This window comes from Diorhabda carinulata, chromosome 9, assembly GCF_026250575.1.
Source record: "Diorhabda carinulata isolate Delta chromosome 9, icDioCari1.1, whole genome shotgun sequence".
In the NCBI taxonomy this organism is placed as follows: domain Eukaryota; kingdom Metazoa; phylum Arthropoda; class Insecta; order Coleoptera; family Chrysomelidae; genus Diorhabda; species Diorhabda carinulata.
The window spans coordinates 21,219,449-21,231,434 of record NC_079468.1 but is presented as its reverse complement, the minus strand read 5'-3'; the positions used below and the strand labels follow the sequence as shown (position 1 = coordinate 21,231,434).

General features: G+C 31.8%; 1 protein-coding gene across 3 annotated transcripts in view; it reads left to right on the top strand.

The window, feature by feature from the left end:
- The first annotated feature begins 1,281 nt into the window (after positions 1 to 1,281).
- LOC130897954 (fasciclin-2-like) overlaps positions 1,282 to 11,986 on the top strand; it is a 172,356-nt gene continuing 161,651 nt past the window's right edge. For 2 of the 3 annotated variants that reach the window (XM_057806946.1, XM_057806945.1), the window contains exon 1: positions 1,283 to 1,494. The gene's annotated coding sequence lies outside the window, so the exon portion shown is untranslated. Of the gene's footprint in view, positions 1,495 to 11,986 lie in introns of all 3 variants that reach the window. The other variant, XM_057806947.1, reaches the window with a different exon arrangement.

Here is an 11,986-nt window from a genome sequence, read left to right as displayed (position 1 = left end):
ATTCTCGCTTGAGAAAATATTTGCATGCAAAGGAGATGATGGAAGATCAATGCACCCAGCGTATCTAAAATACCTTTACCAAGGTCTCAAATAGCTTGCTGAACATTGGGTTTTAAATCATAGTATATGATGAGCCATACTTCGAATAATGAGGCTTTCTTTTTGTATGATTCTTTATATAAAGTAAACATTAGCAAACGACATTATTCATGAGACACCATCTATAAATTACATACTTTTTTGTCATGATTTGTGCAAATTTTAATCTTAATACTCACTTAACTTAACAATTGTCTGTAGCTTACTAATTAATCATATTGAAGCATGAAAAATTTGTTCCAAATTGTGAAAACTACTTTCCAAGTATATTATAATTATATTGTTTTCAAAGAATCATTCGATATTGGAATTTCGATGACTTTGTTCGATTTATTGTGAATGCTTCAACTCAATTTACTTTTATGGAGGGAAGGAATATCAAATTTGATTCCAAATTTGGGTATGAAATTGATATAATATTGAAATACGATGGGAAATGAACATCAACTAAGTGATTATCGATGCGAGTTTTAGAAATTTTCCGTCCTAGCTTGGCACTTTGAAATAGAGAATTATTTTATAACGACATGTGGTAAAGATCAGAGAGGTCCCAGCTCAATTTTCAATTGTAAAAACCACAAGGGTCGTTTGAAAATTTCCCAAAACAACAAGGCTTGTTTGTAAATTATAAGTTTCTATTTCTGGGAACAGATAAAAACACTGTTTATTGTTACGAATTTGTTCCCGACATGGGCCGTGAAGCCGGCCCCGTCCGCTTTCACCAAACTAACAGCTAAAAACTGCTAATGGCACTGATATTAAATCGACTGTGACCATAAATGATACACACGACAGTAAACGTGTTGAATAATTAGTTCCGATGGAACAAAAATAGATAAATATGGTTCTGATGGTGAAATATCATTTCTTGAAGAAATTAAAATAGATAATATGAGTTATGAGTAATCGATTATTAGCTATAAAAAATTAATTTGATCGCTTGAAGAACTTGTAAGGATGTCAAGTTCGTTCAGAGATATATTCAAATTTCTATTTATACTCAATGAATATGTAAATCGCTTCAATAAACCGAAACCCAAGACAGAATTGGAACGACCTATCGAAAGATAAAAAGGGCAGCCACATGAATGAAATCGATGGAAAAACAAATGATGCCAAAAAGTCCGGAGCGTCATCCTCCACGATATCGCGCGAATAAAACTAACCGTAGCCATGTGGCGCCAGTTGAAATCTTGGTCTCGCTGAACCGTCATCTCGTTCCGCAGCATTCTATTTAACAGCATCTTTAGCGCATATTCCGGTCGGGAGTAGAAGCGTTTGTCGAAGTTTTGTTAAATTTTTGCGCTGTTTTTGGTGCCGCCAAAGTTTTTTTGTGTATCTTTTATTGGACAAAAAATTGATTATTTGTTATTGACTTTGTACGGTGAAGTTATGGTAAGCAAATTTCAAATATACATACTTAGCATACTTTTTAAGCCACATTGAATTATTATTATATATAATACAGATTTATTGGGTATATAATTATGGGGATGAATATTTATATTAGATGTATATTTGTTAAAAAATAAATGGTATAATTTGGAAACCTGACTTATTAAGTTGAAGTAACTTTTCACTTAGTAGAAAATTAATGTTTTTCGTAATTTTATATTAAAATTCTAGTTATACAGGATTTTCCAGGAAATAAGTAGATGACGTAGAAATGCTACAAAAAATTTCTAATACGACCCCTCGTTTTTGAGTTTAAAGTTATATTTTCTAAATTATACAATCGGACACAATGAATTTTCAATGGATGATTACGTATATTTAACGGAATAAATAATTCTACACTACTATCTGAAGGCCAGGGGCGGCTTATGCCCAATGGTTAACAATCCGCAACTTTTACAGGGACATCCTTAATCTAAAGATAGCAAACATCGATTTTAAAAAAATAAGTACTCTTTGTTCAACTCGATAAAATGGTTTAGGAAATATATAGATATTTGGATCGTTGTACATTCCTAGGAAACATTCTGAAGAAAATGATCATAAATTGTGATTATTTATTTAAAATACTTATAGGAGGTATTTGATGTATGTATTTGACTTCGGTAACTCGTAAGAAACCAGAAGGTTGTATACTGAACGCTTTCCTAGCAGATTTGTCTACATAAATTAAGTAAACTAGTTTCCATTATTATTTTATAAAATGCGTCCTATCAAAAAAAAGGTGGCGATAGTCAACAATGAACTATACGAACAGCTTTAGATCGAAATGAATTAGATGCAGTTGATACTGATCACACAACTAGCGTATGCAAAATTTCACTTCAATTCAAAATCCTCATTGGTTTCTAGATTAATAACAAGTTGATAATACATATGTATTATAAAACATCACCTGCAGCTCCGTTATACCTCCAATTTGATTTAAATAGCAAATGTGGTTCAGTGACACATCCTTTAAAAGATAATTTATGTTGCTACGTCTAAATTTTTCTAATTTGCTGAATAACTCTGAAGATATTGTGAATTGATTTGTTGAATATCAGCAATACATTAAAAATTTCTCCCAATTCACCAAATCAACGGAATAAATTTTTGAAACGTCCATTTAATGAAACTTCGTCATTATGTCAACGAACTATAAAATGTTCTCATTTCAGAATACTGAAAATTAAATTGAGTACTAATATAGAATAACACAACAATATTTGAAAAAAAAAAAACGTTTAAACAGCAATTAATATTTTGTATCAGACATTAGATAACTTCTTAGAAAGCAACGTCCTTTGCATAATGAGCAGTTACCATATTTCGCCAAAACCAAACTTTTTTTATGAACTGCAATAATCTAGCTCTAAAACACTCTTTCCCATATGTTTTGGCGTTACAGGAATTTCCATAAGGACAAATATATGCTTCTGAATTCACTTCTCGCTTTTCTCATAATAATAACTCTTATTTTTCACTGTTTCACTTTCGTCAAAAGTAAAATATGAATCGTCCTCGATGATTTCCAAAGCTTTATCCGGCGAAACTCGTTGTCACCGAGACTCCTAAGTTTTGATTTTTGTTCCATTTGTTGCTTCTCAGAATATTTGGCTGCCGATTTCCGTGATTTTTCACATTCTGTTACATTAGAATATTGCTTAGGTATTTCTTCTCGATTTTGAAATTTCACACTTTTTCTTGAGCCTGTTTAACCAAAGCTTCTCTCTATTATTTTGAAATTTTTTTGGCTTTTCTGTCTGATCCTCACTCAATCTGTCTCAACACACCGACTGATATCGTAAATTGTTTGTCTGGGTATTCCCATTCTTACAAATTGATTAATCGTTAACGATTTCTTCAGGATTTGATTTTGTTCATAAAATCTGGCAATTATCTTACGTCGTTCGTGTTCTTTTAGACTGCTCCCTGATTGGATACCGTATAAAAAAAGCTTTCTATGATATCTGTATGAATTTGATCAAAATGTTTAGTACTGATTTGACCGTAAAATCAGCATGTCATTCAGCGGCGGAGATGAAGTTATAACGATGTTTGTTTATTTGGACACATCCTTACATTGAAAAAAATTTAAACCGTGGCGTATTTGTGGCATCTAAGGACTTATTTTACTCTATATACAGAATGAACCAAGCTTTCTCGATAAAGTGAATATTCAGGTAGGGTGTAATTATACACACATGGGTGTTTTTCAATCTCGAGCACCAATGTTAACATTTTCGATTCTACACAAAAAATTCGAAAAAATGTCGAATATTCTGCTGCTATTCACTTGGGTGGGGCAGAGCCTCGACTGATCTTGCATACCGAGAGCAAATCGTAACGAGAACGAATTCGAATGTCTCTATTTGATAACATAGCGTCGGTATGCCTGCCAGGGCTCCCAACTTGACACCCACTTCTAAAATGACACAAACATTTGAAGATTTGTCTTCAGTTGCTGTAAGTCTTCTGCGCCATGATTTGGATAAATATTTTACTGCACCAATTTCGTTAAACTTTTTACTAACTTACTGACACTAAACCTGGTTACGAGATTTGTATTAGTACATAAATTATTAAAGAATATTTTAATTAAACGAGTTTATTCAATCGTACCCATCTAAATGTACAATATTTATTGTAACTTTGGAGATACTGTAAATGTAGCTACTCTAACTACTCTAACCTAACCTAACTCCGGAAAAAATAATCAGTATTTCTTAGGGATTTCGAAAAGCGAAAAATATACTGGGTGAACCATTTGAAATAACAAAGCTTATTATTTTTCCGAAAAAAGGAAAGATCTGACAACAATGTAGAAAACACCATAATACCGGCCCCAAATTTAGGGTTAAAAGATATTTTAGGGGTGTATTTAAGGATTTAAATATCGATATATAACACAACGTTTCAATCATCCGCAAAAATGTTGCAATTATTTAATGTCAATATGTATGATTTTTAAAAAATTAGAATTTAAAGAAAATGATTTGTTACTTGAAGTTTTCGATAATTTATTATATTGATTGTTTGAAATTTATTATTTTTAATGATATTTCATTATTTTTGATGGTATTTACTTAAAAATATTCAATTATATATTTTATAAATAAAAGAATTTTTTAGGGGGAATCGCTAGTAATTGTGGGGATTTTAGACGTTTTTGGTTGTGGTTTTAGGGAGATGAATTTTTGAGAGTTGGGAACACTGATGCATGTTGTACAGACTGCCAGTTCGGTACAGAAACTCTACTTGTTAATGAAGGAGCGTCTGAAAAGATATTTTCGTGATTAATTTGTCGATGCGTCACTACGAATAGAACAGACTGTATAAAATTGATTATGAATGTGTACTCAAAAATGATGAAAAATTCTGAAAATATTTATCAAATGGAAACCGAATGCGTATAGAACGGTATCTTGACAAATATTATTAATAGAGTTCCAGTTTCTCCATTATTGAGAAGAAATTTGGAAAAATCGAACGACTAAATATTATGAAAAAAAAATAAAACAGATCCAATACTCAATATTTAGAATACAACGAATCGGCAATTATTTTTGTTATTTGTGCTTTTAGTCCAGGAGCCAACAACAAAAATACATTGCCAAGTTCTCTTAAAAGATAATTAGTAGAATGCATCAGTTTACAAATTTTCAGCTAAGAGGAAATGACTGAATTTCTGTTTTTTCTCAACTCATCCGACCCACCGAGCCGCAGCTGACGTTCACTAGGCTTTATTATACAACTTTCTGATTCAACTCACCAATTAACTTTCGAAAGGAAATAATTAACCGGATTTTCACCTGGCTCCCGGATTATTTGACTAGGTATATTATATTAAGAGTCTTGAAATAAAAACATTGTTATCATCACCAACCCAACAATCACTACATTCTCATAAATAATTGAAATGAGAAGGATTTTAGGTAGATTTGGTTTTTTTTTGGTATGGGTGTGTTCGTTCAAATAGTCTTTTTCTTATCACTGTGCTGGATTTACTCTTTAAATCCACACTGCTTCTTGGTTAGTCAGACATCGAAATTTCACTTTCTCTGAGAGAAATTGAGCGATGTTAAATCATTCGATCTTATCAAATGATTAACAGATTTGTAAAATGGTAGACAACATCTGAACTCAATAATTTAAATTGATTTAACGATATAGAATTATTTCAAGTATGATATCATGTTCATTTTCAGCCTTGTTTAGCAACGAATTTTACGTGATAATTATTGTCAATTATTGGCAATAAGAGGTCTATGTGAATTTTCAGTAGATATTTTCTAAAAACTTATACAGATTATTGTCATCTTTAGTTTTCACATTTCAATATAATTCACAATCTTATGGGGTATTACAGAATGCTGTGCCATGAATAAAACACTTTCCCATTACAATACTATGGAGTTATGATGTATTCTACGAGGTATTTAGAAACTTATAACCAATTTTGTATGAAAATTTTAAGTTCACATATCCTGTACAATATAAGAGAAATTCATAATTCGAAATCTGTTGCAGTCAAAGCGTTGGAATAGAAGTAAAAAGTCTGTAAAATAATTTATTCTGATAATAATCATTGAATCTAATACAGGGTAAATCAAACTACTAATATATCATTTTTTCGTTTTTTTCAAATAAATTTTTAAACATATTTCGTGTATCGAAAAGTACTACCAACATACTTTTTTTCTTATAAAACATTCCCTATACTTAAAATCATCAGTTCTTGTGAGATATTGAGACGATTAAAAGTTGGTTGGCTATGATTTATTTGTCAAAAATTGACATTTTGTGTAGAGGTTGAATTGCAAATACATGGGGTTCTAGCAGGTCTATATATCACACTAGATCTCCCAAAACATCTTTAACCATTTTTTACCATACTGACTAAAATGTTTACATTACAATTACACCAACAACGGTCTGATGGGTAGGTTTTCAAACTCCTTCGTTAACCATCTGGAAATATTATGACTAGGTATACAAATTATTGAAACAATTGGTCTCATTGCATTTCTAGGTTTGTGAATTTTGGGAATTTGGGAAAGAGTTTTTACAATACTGGGTTACTTATGTCTGAGTGTACTGGTAACAAGGTTCTCACAATATTTGTGATATCATTTTACTCAGCGGATTCCTTGAGATTTTGGTGAATGGTTCTGTTTCGATTAAGCTGTCAACTCTATCGAAATAGTCATTTCTGTTCTTTGTACCAACCTTGTTTCCTTTATCTGCTTTCAAGTAAAAACAATGTATCCTCATCAAATCAACCATCTGGTAGTATTAAAATCCTTTTTGCTGACTTAATAAAATAGCAACAGACACGATAATCATATTTCCAGTAAAAGCACAGTGATGTTTCATCTCATATAATTGTATATTGGATTTCATTTTCAGAAAAATCATAGTTAATTTCATATGATTGTATATTGGATTTTATGATATAAAATATGAGTCCTCTTTAATCACTTTAATTATAAATATCTGTGTATAAAATATTATTCAATTTTGAGTATTCATTACCACAATAGATGGATCGTGAAATACACTGTAAAATTACCTTCCCTTTGCTAAACATTTGAGGGTTCAAATTACTAATCCATATGTACGAATTCAAATTATGATATAATTTGATGAAATAGAAAATTCACTAAGTTTACAGCCTTGAGTGTAAACCTTACTGGGATAATAATTGTACGGAATTGTTTATTGTTTTTCAATAACAATCTTCGAAGATTTACAAAAATGATGAAGCTACCATTTATTCAAATTCTTAGGTCTCTTATTTTTAAATAAATTCAGTAAGTTTTTGATTTTAAGACGTGGAGGATGATTTCGAATTCAAAATAAAACAACAAACCATAATAATTTTATTAATAAATACATTTTATTATTTTTTTTTGGTAAAATTACTAAAGAAAATTTTAACAGTGTAGCGTTTGCTTGTATTTGCAATCAATGTGTAATGGAATATAATCAATAGTGACTGTTTATGAAATATCAATTAATAATTGATATTGTCTTTAACATTTGGGCTGTGGAATAGTATTTGATACAATGGAAACTACGCTCAAAAGTCGTGTGAATGACACATAGATGGCGCTGCCTTCGCCAATCCATTTGACGTTTATGAAGTACCATCTTTCAAAATATTATATGCAAAATTTCATGACATTTCGATTGGTCAGAAAAAAGTGACAGCCATTTAAGTGAGGTTACTTTGGTTATTTTTCAAAAAAATTTTCGTGTGTCTATCAATTATTGCTTCTCGAGGAAAAAAATACTGTAAAAGCTCAACAATGGATTTAAAAGTGTTATACGGAAGACTCTGCATCATCGAAAAGAACTATTTGTTATTGGTTTGGTGAATTTAAACGTGGTTGTAAATGATGGTGAACGATCTGGTCGTCCAAATGAGGTGGTTACTCCAGACAACATCAAAAAAGTCCACAAATTGGTTATATCTAATCGTAAATTGAAATTGCGTGAGCTAGCCGAGGCCATAAAGATACCAGAAGGCAGTGTGTTTACAATTATGCATGAATATTTGACCATGAAGAAAGTGGGTGCCGCGGTTACTCACAGTCGATCAAAAACAGATTTTCGGTATTAACTTGTCTCAATTGATCTAAATCAAAAAGGAAGCCGTTTTCATCATGTCGAGCGCCAAAAAGTGAAACTAATACTTCTTTAACAGATTTCCAATAAGTCCTACCAAGTCCCTAATAATTATTACTAATATCTATGAAAGAAGAAAGTTCCAAAGAATTGCCATTAAATCTTGAAAGTTTAGTATTGAATTTCGGAATTAGCATTAATAAATTACTTATAACACTATAACACTTCTATCTTCTATTATTCCTCATAGTTCGATTTTCTTCTTTCTTGTTACGCAAATCCTTCTTATCACTAAGATAATGGTTGATTATCCTACTGACTGCGCCACTTTATTTTTTATTAAATCACAAAATATCTTTTTAAAAAAATTTTTTCTACATAGATTTTAATGTTAAGACGATGAAGTATAAAGTCATTCTCATAAAATTTATTATAATTAACAAAAAAGAAATATTGTGTTGCTGATACAGCAGACTAACGACTTTGTACAAATAAAACAATGATATTGGGGATTACAGGCGAATCACATTCCATAACAAGCTGGAAATCTACGATGTGGGGGTCAAATTAGCTGCCGGTTAATAGAAAAAGTCGAAATAAATTTCATATCCATAAAAAATATCGAATAAAGTATCAAACAATATCCACCGATATGGAAATAAGAAATGGCTTGACATGAATGAATGTGGGCATACGTTGCGGGATTTATAGTTTAATTCAAATCAATACGTTTTATTGCAGACCCCAATAAACATTTTTAAGATAGATGGCTCGTTCGTGATACCATTTGAAAAAATTGTGTTTTTGAAAAATTACTTTAAATAAGTTTTATTGTTTATGTTGAGAAAGTACTTTTATCATAGTTTCCTAGCATGTCGACATTAAATAAGATAATACACAAAGATTCAATGTCCAAAGCAACAAACATTTTTTTTTCATTATATTATTACTATTAGGCCTATACTTTTCGAGTTAATTCTTTTGGGAGTTGAGGTCCATAATTATATACATTTTTTAGCACTAGCGACTCTAATTAGGTATCTTAGGCTCTTCTTTAATTGCTTGTTATTGCATATATTTGAGTTAAAACACAAAAAAGAAGTCCAGATCCACTGTCCTCTACCCAACAAATAGACCAATCCTACATAGTACCGAATTGACTGTGTTAAAGCCTCAAAACAGAAAATCGGGATTCTTTTTTAAGTCCGGAATTTGTTTTTAGTTAACCCGATAAGGTATCTCAAGAGAGTGATCCAAGTTATGAACCCTCAACATCATAAGAACTGCATTTATTGGTACCAAGTGATTTAAACGATTCACATCGTGATTTGAATTAGTTTTAAAAAACAAGCTGCGACTGGAATTTGCTTTCTCCCGGTACGAAAATTTCTTATTTCCGACATTGTGGCGATGATTTAGTCTATTCTAATAGCATTCTTGTAGTGATTAATTTTGAATGTGATTCAAGTCACTGGCGATTATTCAACTATGGCTCTGATATGAAAGACTTACTAGAACACGAAGGTCTTTATTGAAGAAGTTGAATGCAGTGAACATGTTTGGGCATTTTGTGGAGATATTAAAGTTTTTGTTTGGGCTACAGCTTGGTTACATAAAATGTTGTTGTGTCATTTGCGAATGGGACAGTAGAAACAGAAAAAGTCACTACAGCCACTTACTCTAGAGCAGACAAATGTTAAAAATTATCTTTTAGTGTATACCTATAGATGGCAGTGGATTCTTATATCTGACAGAGAAATTTCCCACACTCAGCTAGGCAAAAATTAAACAAGGAAAAAGTCACCTGGAAGAGGTTTTTGGATGCTGTCCAAAATTTCCTAGGAAACCATAAATTTCATACAAAGTTTTGGAATGTAATACGTTTTTAAAAATACATATCCTGCACTCTCATCGGGATTTTTCCCCTGAGAAATTGGATTGTTTCATCAGGACATTTCCTTAATAGAAAAGCGCTATCCAGGAACAAAAGTCCAGGAATGCAAGCGGATTATTGTTGGAGGCTTTGAAGGAACCTACCAGAAGCCAAACGTTTCCTAATGTCAAGAAGTGACTTAAAGTGTCGCATTTGATAACGGAATTAGATAAAAGTTTATATCTTATCCTACTACCCCATTTCTACGATTATTTTCTGCCAACGAAATGTCAGAAATTTTTCCTATCATAATTTTTATGATATATTTGAAACTTTCAAAGATCATAATAGTTTATATTGGAGTAGTTTAACTTTCTTAACATTCTTTGTGACCTAAATAGTTTCTGAAAATATTTAAAATTATTATTTTGGTCATTTAAGTGGTCGACCATGTGGCGGCAGCTAAATCTGAATCCCAAAGAACCATTATTCCGTAATATATTTCAGTCTCCTCTGTGTCATTTCCTTCGGGTCATCCTCTCGTGTTCTTTTTACTCCTTATTTTATAGAGTTCACTTAAACTCGACGACATTTGGGAGATTTGAAAAGTTATGTTTGTTGCAATGCGTAGGGAGTGTCGCCAACGGCAATATTAAAGAAAATTTGGAGAAGAACATAATATCTGGTATCTAGTTACAAGAAGCATCGGATGCTTACTTTCGTACATTCAATTAGTGCGAGTTTACTTTGTGTATATGTGCGTGTGTAAAGAAAACCGTTTGGAAGTGAGTCCTTAGAATTTTTTAAATTATTTTACCTAAATATCATCTCTTAACATCTAAAATGAAACTTACGAAAAGAAATCAAGAATGGACGGTTATTTCTACTTGAAAAATGTTTTAAGTTGAGAGATAGGAAACAGTTTAGTCCACCAAGTAACTGTTTATTCAGTCAATGTAATTACACATTGAATTTTTTACCAAACCTTGTATATACATATACATAAATTTCTCGAGTTAACTAGTTCATCTAATGAAATTGGTCTATCATATTTTCTAGGTTCTAACGTCAATTTTTTTATGCATAAAATGTATACGAGGTAAATCCCCAATGTAAGTTTCGTTTCTGTTTCTATCAGCAGCATCGCTGCGATCGCAGTTCCGAGCTGCGCAAGTTGCTGTTGACATATTCTTTGTAGTGAAACTTCATGATGTCAACTTTAATCGAAGATTTTGTCGCTTGTAAAATAAGATTTGTGATTCGTTTTCTTATTGCGAACTTGGTTATCCCACGACACCACAGATCAATCAAACTATCCTCAATGAAACTTGGGCATAAACCTCGAAAACTCATGTGCACAATTCTCAATGCACATGCAAGACCGTTACAGCCATCGAGGATTACCAAAGGTGTTGTTCTTACATCTAAAATCTTTCTTTAATGGTCAACACTTCAATGATGATGACGAAATGAAAAAACATTTCGCAATGGTCTTTGAGTAAAGATGGGCATTGATTACTTCGCTTCGTGGTGAGAAATTATCAAGCGAAATACCTTTTCCGTCTTTAAAAACGGTGCACACGAGCACTTGCCCAGATTTGCTTGGGCCTCCTTTCCATTGTGTGCTGTTTAGTTTCATCCCCAAGAAAGACAATCAACACCGTCTTTATTGTAGTATGTTAAAAACTGAAGTGCACTGCTCATGCGTTGTTTTTTTTGTTCTGTAAGAATTAAGGGTATACAACGTGAGCAAAATTTTCAGGTTTTCAGTGTATCAGTAATAATTTGATGAATTAGTATTCGTGAGATTAGGGTCACTCATAGTATTAAGAAAGTAAACCTCGTAGATTTGTCGAAAAATTTCACTTGGTTTATATTATAACGGAATTTTCAATGAATGGCATGAAGAAGCATTACAAAGAACATGTCGACAACAGCTATCTAAAA